The following is a 16,068-nucleotide window of genomic DNA, read 5'->3' as shown; positions in this document are numbered from 1 at the left end:
CAAACAATGGGCTCACTGTCTAGGAAGGGAGAGGATCAGGACAACAAAACAAAACACTCTCCCTCCTCCCACCATCCTGAGGCTGTGAAGAGCTGCCTGGGCCTGGGACATCATGAAAGCTGAGGAGAAAGACAGGAAAATTATCCCAGAGTCTCCCAAACTTGGAGGGACTCTGCTATCCAGGGGAAGATGAGGGCCATTGGCTGCCTTCCTCAAATTGGCATCCCCCAGGTAATTCACCTAGACTACCCTTAAAGATGCTCCAAATACCATCAAGAAAGCAATACCTGTATCCAGAATAATTCTTACAATTACAAAATGGGCAGTGTAAATAGCAGTGACATGTTTTAATGCCTTAAGAAGGAACTTGTAAATGACTTTCCTCAATGTTGTAGGCTCATTCACAATTTCTCAGTTTTCACAACACATTTTTGAGTCTCAGGACTGAGTTATGAGGCAATGCTGTAAAGTGGAACTCATGCATGATGGAAAAATTAATGAAAAATCCATTTGCTTGTGGATAGCTCACAGGGAAAAAATGTCTAACATAGATAGCCAAGGTCCAAATTGTCCTGGCTCCAGAACTCCAAGGGTCAACACCTTCAAAAAACCCCTCAAATCCTGCTAAAATTAGCATGCAATTAAATTAGTAGATGTTTTAGAGCTTGCAGACCTAGCACTATTTCTGAGGGGAATTAAAAGGGCAACATATGCTGTGAACAGGACGTGGATACTTCTATTCCAGAGAGTGTTAATGCCTATTTTTAAGCATTGTAGAATAATCAATTGGTTGATATCTATGGTGTGCTTACTGTGTGCAGGACACATGTACTAAGTGCTTGAGAGAGTAGAGTACAATGAGGTGCTAGGCAACGGTCCCTACCCTCAAGGCGCCTACACTCTAGTATACTGTACAAGTGGAAAACACAGTTTTTAGAAGTGTTTTAACTGTGTAAATAATGTTTCACAGTGAAGGAATCCAGAAAGTTCATTCTTAAGTATGGACTTCAATGATTAATTAGGAAAGGAATCAGAGGAAAATTACAGGAATTCCTCAGATGGTGCTCTAATTAGTTCCGTGAAAACCGGGTATGAGCGCTAAACACTAAGCAGTTTTCTCACAGGAATTGATGGTTATGTGCATTAATGAGTCCCCAAGATCCAAAACAATTGATGAAAACAGTTTTTAATATTTTTATAAGCATGATAAAACAGGACAGAGGTGGAAGGAAAAATTGATTCATTCAGGAATGAAGGGGCAGGTACAGGGGGTATCAGAGAAGCAGCATGGCTTAGTGGACAGAGCACAGGCCTTGGAGTCAGAAGGACCTGGGTTCTAATCCCGCTCTGCCACTTGTCTGCTGTGTGACCTTGGGCAAGTCACTTAACTTCTCAGATGCCTCAGTTCCCTCATATGGAAAATGGGGATTAAGACTGTGAGCCCTCTGTGGGGGACAGGGGACTGTGTCTTGTATCTACCCCAGTGAATGAGTAACAGTGCCTGGCACACAGTAAGTGCTTAACAAATACCACAGTTATCTTGTTATTATTATTTAAAGGAGCTGTGGGCCCCAGACCAAGCTGGAGACCACTTCCTGTCAGCTGGAATAGCTGAGCAGAGGAGCCTGGGCCCCTGCCCTCCCCCCGCCACACTCAACTCTGGAAGCACCCCCATATCCTTCCTGGGACCATACGAGCTCGACACGGGGGTCGACGGCCCTGAGGGTGGTTAACTGGCGCTGCCTAGCCACTGAAGACCATTGCTGTCTCCTTCAGGCGGTGGCTAGAACCACATTCTGCCACAATCCACTCCTTGCCCATCTGCCGGTGAAGGGCAGGCCTAGTTCAGAGTCCCCGGTCCAGGCGGCTGGGCACCAGAACAGGAAAAAAGCGGCCAAATAAAGCGTTGATTTGGAAACAACTCCAACTGTCCCATTTTGAATCGGTCATTCCCGGTTTCTCCCCCAGAAAACAACTCAATATAGCTGAAATACTAAGTGGAAAAATAATTATTTACCAAACAAGAAAGGATCATGAATTCAATGATTTTTTGAAACTGTGTCTTTTACATTATATTCCCCAAAAAAGCAACTTGTACTCTAACCTCCCAGAGGCCTTTCACCATCTAGTACTAAATTGGAAACAAATAGGTGTTGAAATGGGCTTTAATGTCTGTATTCAAGTCAATCAAAATGCCAGGTACATTTTGCAAATGCTTGCAAAACCAGAGCATTATCTCTTTGTGGGAGAGTATAATAAAAACAAACCCTGCATTAAATTAAATAGTGCTATAATGAAAGAGCATGGAAGAAAGAATGCTTTAATGAGAGATGGATGTCCACCTATCCTCCAAAACAGGAGAGGGCAGCCAGGCAAGGTCTTACAGGTAGGAGAAGGAAAGTATAATGGAAGTATGGCAGCGAGCCTAATTGAATACAGGTGGGATCTAAAGAGTAATTGAACATGTTCTGCCTTTAGATATTCGGGTGTCATAGGAATCCATGTTTGGGGAGGGAAACTCTGCAAGTTGAAGATTTCTACTTGTGTTCTGAACTCATTAAGGTGGGGTTTCCATTGAGGAGGTGAAAGGGAAAGGTAGGAATGAGTGCTGCATTGGCAGATACCCTCTCTTGCCGGGGTAGGGGTACCCTCAAGGGCAGAGGAGAAAGCTGGCGACCACCATTGTTATGTTTACTTTAATAAGTGAGGTACCCACATGTACTAGTTAATAAATCATATTTATTTGAGCACTACTCCATGCAGAGCATTGTACCAAGTGCTTGGGAGGATACAACAGAGTTGATAGACACTTTCCCTGCCCCCAGCAAGCTTACAGTGAGGGGGAGACAGACATTATTATAAATAAGTAATTTTTTAATATGTAATTCATAGATGTGGGCATAAGTGCTGTGGAGCAGGGGGTGGGGCAAATAACAAGGACCAAAAGGTCACAGATCCAAGTTCAGAAGATGCCGAGGAACATAGAGGGAGCCAGGGGAAAGAGGGCTTTATTGGAGAAGGCCTGTGGAGTGATGTAACTTTAATAAGGCTTTGAAGGTGGGGAGAGTGGTGGTCTGGTGTATACGGAGGGGGAGGGAGTTCCCAGGGCTAGCGGGGAATGTGGGAAAGGGGTCCACATTGAGATGGACAAGATCGGGGGCACAGTGATGAGTTTGCTCTAGGGGAGCAGGAGAGTGTGTTCAGGCTGTAGTAGGAGATCAGTTAAAATGAAGTAGGAGAAGCGAGCAGATTGAGTTAATCTCTGGAATTTAACCGTGAACCCAGCAAAGTCTTTGAAAGTTCTGCTTTACTTGATTTTTCCTGCTCTTCCGTGGCACTCACTTTCTCCTTTGAGAAACACTGCCCTCCTCAAGAGGATCAGTCTTTCAAGCAGCACACCCAATCCACTCTCTCTACAAAGGGAGGTCCCCCAGCAAGCTTGGCATCGCCACCTAATTGGGTCACCACTGAAAGCACAAAAGGATGATGGCCACCCCTTTACCAGGAAGCAGCAGGGTAAAAAGTGAACAATGAGCATTATGCAAGTTACATAAATGTAAAAAAATGGCTTCAGAAGCACTCTTGAAAATCTGTCTTTGTGGAAAATCTAGAGCATGTTGTCGGGGCAGTGGGATTTGGCAGTTGGAGCCAAATCAGAGGAAGGCTGAGCCCCCTGCAATGAAAATACCAAGACATAAAAGCATCCAGTGCCATATCTGTACTGGACAAGGGGCAGACTAGCTGAAAACTGCACTTCGGGTATAAAAACAGATCAGCGGTCCTCTGCTCCCAAACAAAGACCAGAGTGGGGTGGGAGCCGAGCCAGGATGATATACTCGCAGAGGGGTCAAGGCAGGGAGCTGCAAGACACTATTCATATCAGTGCCCATGGTGGGGGGTAGGAATAGCGAGGTACGTGGGAAACAGAAATCAGGATGACGCCAGGAGATGCAAAAAGCCGAGTCTCGTTACGGGAGCGTATAAATGGGGATTTCATACTTTCCACAGAGCTCACTGAGACCCTGACATGGATGATGCGTGGGGGGGTGAGAGGGGGAACGCTGTGTGAGGGGCTTGGAGTCCCCTCTTTGTCTGGCAAATGCCACAGAGAGCCTAGAAGACTGAATGCTCCATAAAAATTCATTGGTGGATTAAAACATTCTCTTGTTAAGACGCTTCACTGTAGAGATCTAGTGTTCTGGGGCGGACCCAGGCTTCCCCTGCCTGAGGTCCTTCATGGGCTGGGTGTTGCTGAACCAGAGGTGATAGGAAACTCACTCTCAGCGAGGCTACGGCACCTGCGAGACATCAGAGACTAGCCCACTTCCACACCTGACTGGCTCTGGCTTAAGTCCAGCCTTCCCTAGCCTCAAACCTGGGGTCCTGCAGGCTTCCTGAAGTGCCCCAGAGCCCTTCTTCCGGGGGTCATAATGAAGCACGTTCAAATCCAGAAATCTGCTTCCCTTCATCTATTTGCTATGCTGTTCCCCACCGTCAGAAACAGTGCTTATTAAGGCACCGTTAAATGAACCCTAAACCGAAATAAGCACATATAAGAGGAACACATTTCACACTGATCCTGCGCTCTGCAAGTTGCAAAATAAAACCACTTTCTTTTCCTGTCTCAAACGTCACCAGAGGCAGTCAACAATGGGGATGGCACCTTGGGACAGAGTGTTTGGGATTCCCATTTCCTTCCTGATAGCAGAATAAATGACAAAACGTGGGGGAGTTAAGGAGGAAAGGGTTGGGGCGAGGAGGAGCTTGGAATGCTTCAAGGCACCTTGGGACTTCAGTTCCAAGGAGTTTCATGTCTAGAAATGCCTATCGGAACTAACTTCACTGGCCCTTCAGCTGGAATGGGTCGACCTCCATACTGGGATAGAGGAGAGTTATTGTCATTTTATAGCATACAAGAGTTGTCAGTCATCATCCATGTGAAAACAAAACAGCAGGAATTTACCAATAGACGGATATGTAGAGATGCTACATGTAACTCATCAATGAATTACCTTGGGACTATGACTTCATATATCAGTTTCCAACCTCCAGCCATTGCCAGGAGACCTGCTGAGAAATCCCCAGGTAGGAGCTCGGTGTTATTTTCCCATCTCCAGCCCAAATGGCTTCTTATTCTGCTACAGGACCCCGTGGCTCTCTACAGTACCGCCTCCCTTCAGCCTCAAATCACCTGTTTTTCTCCCTCAGGACTCCTGGTTATCCCAGCAGGACAAATTTTGAGTCCTGCAGACTAATTTTGACCCTCAGATAGTCCCCCTCCAGTTGGCACAACTATTTCCAGGATATCTAAAAAATTCAGTTCTCTGAAATTCTGACTGAACACGTCTGTGGACTGGAACAGGAGATAAGTGTGGTGTGTGTATGTGTGTGCGCATGTGTGTGTTTGTGTGTGTGTTTGTTTTTCGTTTGGGGTTTGGGGGTCAAAGGGCTATAGGTAGGGAATCGGGATATACATCGGATGAGAATAGCTCTCCAGTGTTCTGAATGGATTTCCTTTCCCAGCCCCACCCTTCCACTCCAAGCCACGATGACCCACCGGCATTGTCACAGGATGCAAATCCGGCCAACAACTACATTGAAGTTTTAACAGCACTGTCTGCCCTTCTCAGGAGTGCACCAAAGAAGGGAACTAGGAAATCCCTCATAGTGTGACAGAGCACGCTGGTTTGATAACAAACATTTTGTTCCCTCTAATAGGAAACAAAGCCCACATGCCGAAGCCTTAGTTAACGTCTCCTCCAAATGCACCTTTCTGTTATAGAGCCCTGTGTTTTCAAAGATTCTGGGGAGGAATTCACAATGAATGGCCAGATTCCTGTTGCGGTCAAACCCTCGATCGCCTTTTCTCCTCCACAACAGGAGAAAACTACATTCTGCTTCAAAATGTGAACACTATCTCCAGCTTCAGGAATATTGATCACTGAACGGTTGTGACATTTTTGACACATTTAAGGGCAAGGGAGAATTATCTTTAACTTACAAATCTGGAAACTGCAGTCAGCTGTTGAATGAGTAAATGCCAAAAAGTTCATTTTCATTTCCACTACCTTAAATCTATAATACCTGGGGAAGTTAACATTAGATCATACACACAGTCAACCTAACTCAAAAGATAGTGAGGCTCATCTCACGCAGTTCTACAAGAGGTTTTCTCTGATACAATCTGAAGAAGGTTTGCGAGACGGTAAATCTCGATAGAGCGATGAACACCTACTCTGCCTATCACACGGAGTGGATCAAGGTGAGATAACAGAGAAAAATATTGAAGACATAATTAATTTCACAGAACTGCCGTAGCTTGGAACCATGCACTCTAATCTGATTATCATTATGCACCAATCTACAGGACCACATTTCTCAAAAAAAACGGTGACATGAGAGAGGAACAGATTTTAGATCGTTCCATTACAGAGTCCTGGCACATTTGCAAATTAACAGAACATCTTTTTTCCCAGTCACAGGTCTAGTTGGAGCATCTGTCAGGATCTGCCAGCTTACAAATATCCAGTTTGGTTTCAGTGTTTTTACAGTTTACCTACAAGCGACTTGGTTTCGGTTTCTTGCAGGTAGCATACACCCAGCAAAAAAACACACCGGCCACAAGACCCTGAAAAATAAGAATAAAAGTCAGTATTCCTGGGATGCTTCTTCTTGTCCTATCACTGTAGGGAATTTCTCTCACACCTGGTTCAGTTTCAAGGCAAGGTGATGTTTGCCTGCACTGATCTAGTGGGAAGCACACTAAGTCAGTCTGTGAAACTCCTCTGTTGTGCCAAAGCTGCCAAACAGCCCCCTGGCTCTTTTTGAGATCTAAAAGTGAGCACGGTGCATTCTTCCACGTTTTCTGAAGGCCCAACTAATAGACAGTGCTTCCTGGAGACAAAGAGGGCTTCCTTCAGAGAGATTGGCCTTGGAGTCAGCGCTCTGGAGACATCCAAGTCCCCACGGATCGATGCCTTTTTATTTTCACCTAGAAATAAATCTGGGCACCGGGGCTGGCTCTGCTATTGTCCAGCCAACCAGGCATAACAGATTTATCAGGAACTTAGAATGGAGTCTGACTCAAAAGGCCCCAGCTGTGGCAAAATGGAAGGCTGGGTCCCGAACAGGAGGAAATGGAGTGCCCTTTGAGTGGATAGAGAAAAGCCCATGAACTATGCGCGCCCATGCACAAATCCAATTGTAAAAACTGGGTGGAAAACTGAGAGTTCAGGGAGAACGTAGATGAAAGATGATTAAATATTAATTCCTACAGGGACAAAAGAGATTAAGGCCCTTAATAAAGAACCGCTGAACCACTCCATTGAAATAAATGCAAAAAAAAAAACCCTGAAGAAAAGTATGAAGATCGTGAGGAGCTAAAAAAAAAATGTGAAATGTGGCACATGGGAGAGCATTCTCACACTTAAAATATAGAAAATATTTTTCCATGAAAAGTGTGCCCCAGGAAAACCATTTATGGAGTTTCCAACAGAATGCTAAAATCCCATAACCGGGATTATGTGTTCCACTAAAATGCAATGTAACAAACAAATCAGAGTGCTGAAATGTGAATTCTTTCTAACACACAAATGCAATAGGAAAATATATATTTTCTTGCCTTCCTCTCTCCATTCTCCGCAAATCAAATAAAAAGGCAGCAGAGCTATAATTTATCCCGCAAAGCCATTGAACCTCTTTTTCAATCTGTGCATAGCTAGAATATTTTTTTGGCCAAATCTGCAGCTGTACTCATCAGCATTAACTGATCTAGAGGACGGCAATCTAAAACAGTAAAATTAGACATTTTCTAGGATGATCTTCTCTCCATAAAGAGTTAAGCATTAAAAAGAATAAAAGTTTTGAAACTGGTTACCCAGGGGCAATTATTAAATATGAATATATCTCAAAAATATCTGCTGGACATTTAAATGGTGGGCTTGGTACTTATATTTGATATTTTTTTTTCATTCACCCAAAATAAAACCCTAACTTTTCCCTCAAAATGTAATAGAGCTACTAAAGGTTGTGAAATGTCAGGGTCTGGACACCTTCAGCAGGAGGAAAAGCTTACCTATTAATTGTAATTAAGGCACACAGCTAAGTGCGGAGTTACTGAAAACCAGGAAATACTGGTTGAATTTATTCATCACACATCTTAAGCTCTGTAGCAGTTTAAGCTACTTCCCTTCCACACAAACAGGGTATGCATGAATATATATTTAGGAAAGCACAGAAATCCGCAGGTAAATTTGATCATTGTTCTCTTGGGCGATATGAGATTTAGATTTGAAATATAAATGTCCCTGGCATGCCCTGAAATCTCTTGTGGGGAGGGGGGGGGGGGGAGCACAGCAGTTAGGGACCAGTCCCTTCAATGAGAACGAGATATTGTCTCCGCTATAACTTGGGGGGCTGGGTGAGAGTGGGATAAGGTGGGGGGTGGGGGGGAGAGGGGGGGATGAGAGGAGGGGGAGAAATCTTCTTTGGAAAACGGAAGGACCGACGGGAACGCCTTTATAGTCACCGAGATCTCAAGGACAACACTCGCTAGCCCCGAGGAGCCGAATATTCGGCAAAAATCAATATTTCTATTCTATTCACATAGACCAGTAAATAAGGTGCATTCCTTCTGCTGCTTAAGAAATTAGCATTTCAAAAATATGCCACTTTCCCCTGAACTCCAAGCGTGTCTAATAATGCGAGAAGCAGATTGTCTTCCCTCGTTTCCTTAATTTGTTTCATCTAAAAGCAATTCACTCAACATCTTGTCGCCCTCTGGCAGCTTAGTTTACTTATCCGCACTTAATTTCTCATTTGGACCAAAACAAACTCCTCCGAACTGCTCCTGACTGCTCACCGGGAGCGCGAAAAGCTCGTGCGGGTTTACCCGAGAACACCCACGCACAACACCCACGCGCGCACACACACAAACACACACGCCCACATACACACTTGTGCAGCAAACACATAGACACACACACTCACGAACATACTCTCCCTCCTCCAGAAATACCACACACGAGCCACCGCAACTTGCTTTGACACTGTTCTCCTGCAACTGTCCGGGGCTGGCCGTCTTTCCCGGTTCCCGCCATCCCTCCCCAGCCGGGAGAAGAGCTGGTCCAGGACCATGGAATCCCGAAGTAACCTCCCTCTGGGTGGCATATGAGGGTCGGGGGTTGGGGGGATTCCCTCAACAGCTGGAGCTCTGGGTCTCGCTGATCTCGGGAGCACTGGGCTGGGATTGTGGGGTGAGGAAACGGGGGTGTCCCCCAGCCCAGACTGCTTTTGTCCGTCCCGCATTCCCAGGAGGCTGAAGGGATCCCCGACCCCCGACGGTCCCTCGCCGAGGCTGGTGACCAGTGGCACTGGGCAGAGCCGGGAGAGGAGGGGGAGGGAAGGGGGTAGACGGACAGGGGGTGCCATGGACAGCTGCACGACTGATCCGGCGACGACATTCCCTACGGGAATTCTGCGAAGGGTTTTCGGGACTAGCCCGCTCAGACCAAATCTCTGAGGACGAGGGGTCGGTCTCCAGGGCGGGGGCTGAACCAGACAGACCCCCGTGGGTCTCCTCAGAGAGAGAAATTCCCATCAGCTAAGCCCCCAGCCCCGTGTCCACCGCCCCTGCACGGGATCCCCGGGCACGATCAGCCCCTTGGAGGGTCCGGGGAGGGGAGAGGAGTGGGAAGATGAAAAAGCCACCGTGAGAGGACTCTGTCCGGAGAGGTCGAGGGGACAGGAGTAATTTCTAGTCGATAAAGGCGCAAACGCATCCCACGCAGAGTGGAGCCCGGGGTCACGTTGACAGCCCCAAGGGAGCATAACTTCGCGCGTCCCTGGGAGATGCGGGGGTCAGGGTTAGAAGGTAGGCTGGGAGATGGACAGGAAGGGGAGAGGAGGAGGGAGTGATGTTTTATAGATAAGGTCATAAGGACACGTCCCGCTCGCCTGCCGGGCTGCTGGGGAATTATTCGAGGAAGCGTCCCGGTGCCACTTCCCACGCCACGGCCAGCCGCCCGGGGGGCGAGTGGGAGGCTGTGGGCCCTGGTGTCAAGTCCCCCACCGCCCCGGCCTCAGTTTCCCCGCCGGCGGAACCGGAGTCTACCCCGCGCTCGGGCTCCAATCGGCCGCCGCCGCCGCCGGTCCCTTCCCCATCCCGGCCTGGGGAAACCACCAATCAATCAATCAATCAATCGTATTTATCGAGCGCTTACTGTGTGCAGAGCACTGTACTAAGCGCTTGGGAAGTCCAAGTTGGCAACATATAGAGACGGTCCCTACCCAACAGTGGGCTCACAGTCTAAAAGTCACCAAGCGCCAGAAAGTTTCCAGCTCGCTCCAGCGACCGGTCCTGGCCGGGATCCTGGCCCGGGATCCCGGCACCGAGCCTGGCACCGAGCCTGCCCTGGGGCCGGGTCCTGGGCCTTGTCCTGCCCTTGCCCTGCGGCCACCCCGGGCGCTGCTTCCCTCACCGTCTCGGAAGCGGGGTTGAGCGGCGCCGGGAGGCCGAGGGCCGCCGCCCCCCGAGGGCCATCGGACTGGTGGCGGGGGGCATGCTCTTGGTGAAGGGGACCTCTTTGTGAGCTCTTACGTGAAGGTGCTCCCCGGAGGGGTCAACAAGGGTTGCCCTCCGGAGGGTCCGGGCTCCGGGGGCGTCGGGACGGGCCACCTGCCGCTCCGCTGGGGCCCGGGGCCAAGCGGGCAGTGCCCAGTCCCGGCCCCCTCCCCCGAACCCAGTCGCAGGGACCCGAGGCCTCGTGCCCAGGAGGGCGTCCGAAACGGGCGAAACGGGCGGGGTGCGAGGCGACGCGCCGGCCTCCCGCAGCGGCCCGGCCCCAGCCTCCGGGACTCCCGGGTCCCCACCCGGAGGGGCGCTGCGCGGAGGAGAGGGACGGACGGACGGACGGACGGACGGACGGACGGACGGAGGGAGGGAGGGAGGGAGGGAGGGAGAGGGAGGCCGGCCGGCGGAGGGCTCTAGCCACCGATCCCCCTCACTGCGGGAAGCCCACCGCGTCGCGACCAACCCCAGGGGGCCGGGCCGCTGGAGCGGGGCCCCTTCTAGACTGTGAGCCCACTGTTGGCTAGGGACCGTCTCTATATGTTGCCCAACTTGGACTTCCCAAGCGTTTAGTACAGTGCTCCGCACACAGTAAGCGCTCATAAATGCGATTGAATGAATGAATGAATGAATGGAGCAGAGACGGCGAGAGACCCAACCGCCGCGGGGGAGACCCAGGAGGGGAGAGACCCTGCCGGGGGGAGAGACCCGCCCCGGGGGAGAGACTCGGGAGTGGAGAGACCCAAGGCGGGGAGAGGAGACTCAGGAGTGGAGAGATCCAGCCGGAGGAAAGACCAAGGGTGTATAGACCCAGGAGGGGAGTAGAACCGGGAGTTGAGAGAACCCCAGGAGGGGAGAGACCCAGCCGGGGAGAGACTCAGGAGTGGAGAGATACAGTAGTGAGAGACCGAGGCGGGGAGAGACCCAGGCGGGGAGAGACCCCAGCCGGGAAGAGAGACCAGGCGGGGAGAGATCCAGGTGGGGAGGGGGCGGCTGACTCACCTGCCTGTCCGTGCGCTGGGCTGGGGGGTCCCGGCGGCCAGCAAGAGGCTCAGCCCGACCACAGCCCGCAAGTCAGCGGCTCCATGGTTCACGCGTGGACGTCTGCGCTGCCGGTTACATGTCCAGATGGCATAGCCCCCGGGCTGGCACCGGGCCGCTTCGGAGGGGCGAGGCCGGGGGGCGGCGCGGGGCGGGGCGGCCTGCGGCCGCCAGCCCGGGGTCCCGGGGTTCCCGGGGTCCCGCTCCCCTCCGCTCCCCCTCCTCCGCTCTCCCGCCGCCGGGAAAAGGGAAAGTTTCTTCCCGGGGGGGGCTGCGATTCCTGCTGAAATTCCTCTTGGAGTTGCGCGGGCCGCCGGTCCGCCCCCCCGGGGCAGTTTGCGCGGGGCGGCCGCGCCGGGGATCCCCCCGTGGAGGCCCCCGCGGAGGAGCCGGAGCCGGTGGGTCCCGGAGGCAGAGCCGGAGCGCGGTGTGCGCCCGCGGAGCAGCCCGCGGAGCAGTCCGGCCGAGGAGGAGTCCGGCGGAGCAGCCCGCGGAGCAGTCCGGCCGAGGAGGAGTCCGTTGGAGCAGCCCGCGGAGCAGTTCGGCCGAGGAGCAGAGTCCGTCCGAGGAGCAGAGTCCGTCCGAGGAGGAGGAGTCCGTTGGAGCAGCCCGCGGAGGAGCAGCCCGCGGAGGAGCCGGCCGGCGGAGGAGCAGGCCGGCGGAGCAGCCCGGACGGCGGGTCGGCCCCCAGCCCCGGCCCCCCGCCCCCCCGTCCCGCTGGCCACGCCCCCGCTCCCCAGCCTGGAAGCCGATTGGCCCGCGCCCTCCCCCAAATCCCGGCCCCGGAGCCCCGAGGACACCTGTCGGGGAGGGCGGGGGGCTGGGGGTGGGGACTAGCGGGAAGGGGGCTGCTGAAAAGGGGACTGGGGGCTAGGGGCTGGGGCCGGGGTTTGGGGCGGTGACTGGGGCGGGGGCTGGGTGAAAAGGGGGCAGGGGGCTGGGGATGGTGATTGGGGTTGGGGGCTGGGGACCTGGGGTTGGCTGGGACTGGAGGCTGGGGTTGGGGACTGGAGGCTGGGGTAGGGGACTGGGGGCTGGGGCTGGGAGCTGGTGACTGGGGTTGGGGGGCTGGGGGCGAGGGGCCTGGAGGCTGGGACTGGGGCTGGGGACTGGGACTGGAGTCTGGGAGCTGGGGGTGGAGGCTGGGGTTGGGGGCTGGGCCTGGTGACTGGGGTTGAGGGCTGGGGACGAGGGCTGGAGGCGGGTCTCGGGGGTGGGAAGGCGTCCTCCCGGGCCGGGCTGAGCGGGGCGTCTCCCCACCTCCTGCTCGGGACGGGCATCCGCCCAGACCCCTACCCTCCCCCGGAGAGCGGGGGGACGAAGGACGCTATTCAGGGGAAACCTTGGAGGCGAAGCGACGCCCAAAAGGCGCTGGGCACGGGCTGGGGGAAGCGCTGGGCACGGACCGGACTAGGGTTGAGGGAAGCCCCGGCCGAGAGCAACAGGCGTTTCCCAGCCCCGGAGCGCCCTCGGAGCTCCCCCTGGCATCCCACCCGGGAGCCAAGGTGCACCCGGAGGTGGCTGGGCTTTGCCCTCGGTCCCCTAGATTCCCGGAGCTGATCTGCGGGGGGCAGCGCGCCAGGAGCCCGGGCTGGGGCGCTCGGTGAGATCGCGCCATCCCCGACCGCCGCACGTCACGGGCCTCTGTGCCCGAGGACTTCCCCGGGCACCGACCCGGCCGGCTGCCTGCTCCCGTCCCACTCATCCCCTCCCCAGCCGTGGGAAGGCTGGTCCAGGACCATGGGAACCCCGAAGTGACCTCCCTCTGGATGGCATTTAAGGGTCGGTGGTGGGGGATTCCCTCTACAGCTGGGGCTCTGGGCCTCGCTGGTCTCCAGAGCCACTGGGCTGGGTTTGGGGGGTGGGGAAGGGGGGTGTCCCCCAGCCAGACTGCCTTTGTCCGTCCCGCATTCCCAGAAGGCTGGAGGCATCCCGACCCCCGGACGGACCCTCGCCGAGGCTGGTGACCAGTGGGCACTGGGCAGAGCCGGAGAGGAGGGGGCCGGAGGGGAGGCAGACGGACAGGGGTGCCATGGACAGCTGCACGACTGATCCGGATGACATTCCTACGGAAAATTCTGCGAAGGGATTTCAGCTTCGGACCCCATTCCCTCTCATCTTATGAAAACTCTCGCTCCTTCCTCCTCCCCCTCCTTAACTTCCATCTTCAACCGCTCACCTCTCCACTGGTTCCTTCCCTCTGACTTCAAACATGCCCACGTCTCCCCCATCCTGAAAATTCCCCTCTCTTGACCTCACTGCCCCTTCTAGTTATCACCCTATCTCCCTCCTATCCTTCCTTTCCAAACTCCTAGAATGAGTCGTCTACACTAGCTGCCTCAAATTTCTTAACACTCTCCTCAACACTCTCCTAGACACCCTCCAATCTGGCTTCCATCCCCTACACTCCACCAAAACTGCCCTCTCAAAGGTCACCAATGACCTTCACCTTGCCAAATCCAATGGCTCCTTGACCGATCAGCTGCCTTCAATCAATCAATCAATCAATCGTATTTATTGAGCGCTTACTATGTGCAGAGCACTGTACTAAGCGCTTGGGAAGTACAAATTGGCATCACATAGAGACATAGAGACAGTCCCTACCCAACAGTGGGCTCACAGTCTAAAAGGTCTAAAAGGTCTAAAAGGTCTAAAAGGTGGGCTCACACTGTTGACCACCCCCTTATCCTTATCCTCAACACACTATCCAACCTTGGCTTCACAGACTCCGTCCTTTCTTGTTTCTCCTCTTAGCTCTCCGTCCGTTTATTCTCAGTCTCTTTCTTGGGTTCCTCCTCCCCCTCCCATCCCCTTACTGTAGGGCTTCCTCAAGGGTCAGTTCTTGGTCCCCTTCTGTTCTCCATCTATACTCACTCCCTTGGTGAACTCATTCGCTCCCACGGCTTCAACTATCATCTCTACGCTGATGACACCCAAATCTTAATCTCCACCCCTGTTCTGTTTTTCTCCCTCCGGGCTCACATCTCCTCCTGCCTTCAGGACATCTCCAACTGGATGTCTGCCCACCATCTAAAACTCAACATGTCCAAGACTGAGCTGCTTATCTTCCCTCCCAAACGCTGTCCTCTCCCTGACTTTCCCATCACTGTGGATGGCACTACCATCCTTTCCGTCTCACAAACCCGCAACCTTGGTGTCATCCTTGACTCCGTTCTCTCATTCACCCCACACATCCAATCTGTCACAAAAACCTACCAGTCTCACCTCCACAACACAGCCAAGATCTGCCCTTTCCTCTCCATCCAAACCACTACCTTGCTGGTTCAATCTCTCGTCCTATTCCGACTGGAGTACTGCATCAGTTTCCTTTCTGATCTCCGATCCTCCTGTCTTCCCCTGCTTCAGTCTATACTTCACTCTGCTGCCCGGATTATCTTTGTACAGAAACGTTCTGGGCACATCACTTCCCACCTCAAAAACCTCCAGTGGCTGCCTATCAACCTTCGAATCAAGCAAAAACTCCCCATTCATGGCTTCAAGGCTCTCCATCACCTTGCCCCCTCCTACCTCATCTCCCTTCTCTCCTTCTACATGCCCAGCCCACACACTCCCTCCCTGCTGCTAACCTCCTCGCTGTGGCCTCGTTCTCACTTGTCCCGCCGTCGAGGCCCTGGCCCACATCCTACCTCTGGCCCGGAATGCCCTCCCTCTACACATCCGCCAAACTAGCACTCTTCCTCCCGTTCAAAGGCCCTACTGAGAGCTCACCTCCACCAGAAGGCTTTCCCAGACTAAGCACCCCTTTTTCCTCTCCTCCTCCCTCCCCATCACCCCCCTCCCTCCCTCTGCCCTACTCCCTTCCCCTCTCCTCATCACTTGTATATATTTGTACATATTTATTGCTCTATTTTATTTGTATATATTTATTACTCCATTCATTTATTAATGATGTGTATATGGTCTATAATTCTATTTTATTCTGATAGTATTGACACCTGTTTATTTGTTTTGTTTTGTGTCTGTCTCCCCATTCTAGACTGTGAGCCTGTTGTTGGGTAGGGATCATCTCTATGTGGTGCCAATTTGTACTTCCCAAGTGCTTCAGTACAGTACTCTGCACACAGTAAGCCCTCAATAAATATGATTGAATGAATGACTACCCAGTTCAGTCCCGCGAGTGGCTCAGCTGAGACCAAATCTCTGCCTGACTCGGGGTCTGGTCTCCAGGCATGGGCTGAACCAGACAGACCCCCGTGGGTTTTCTCCAAGAAATTCCTAATCAGCTCAAACCCCAGCCCTGTCTCCACGACCCCGGTTGGGATCCCCAGGCACAATCAGTCCATTGAGGGTCCAGGGAGGGAAGCCCCCTTGGAGTGTCTTCCTGGGGGGGGGGGGGGGAAGGGGGTCATCATTTCTTTGATTCCTGGAGCACAGCTCTGGGAGAGTATGGCAGCTAACTCTTAACAATGAAGAGGGGGCCGGGAGCTTGCACAAAGAAC

At 52.8% G+C, this 16,068-nt stretch overlaps 1 protein-coding gene across 2 annotated transcripts in view; it reads right to left on the bottom strand.

Moving 5' to 3' along the window:
* The window catches only part of ERBB4 (erb-b2 receptor tyrosine kinase 4), a 1,221,345-nt gene extending 1,209,586 nt beyond the window's left edge, over positions 1 to 11,759 (bottom strand). For both annotated transcript variants that reach the window (XM_038749108.1, XM_038749109.1), the window contains exon 1: positions 11,570 to 11,759. The gene's annotated coding sequence lies outside the window, so the exon portion shown is untranslated. The remainder of the gene's footprint in view (positions 1 to 11,569) is intronic.
* Positions 11,760 to 16,068: the final 4,309 nt, after the last annotated feature.

The sequence above is a fragment of the Tachyglossus aculeatus genome, chromosome 7, assembly GCF_015852505.1.
Source record: "Tachyglossus aculeatus isolate mTacAcu1 chromosome 7, mTacAcu1.pri, whole genome shotgun sequence".
NCBI lineage: Eukaryota > Metazoa > Chordata > Mammalia > Monotremata > Tachyglossidae > Tachyglossus > Tachyglossus aculeatus.
Note: the sequence above shows the minus strand (reverse complement) of the source record. Positions and strands in the feature narration are given on the sequence as shown.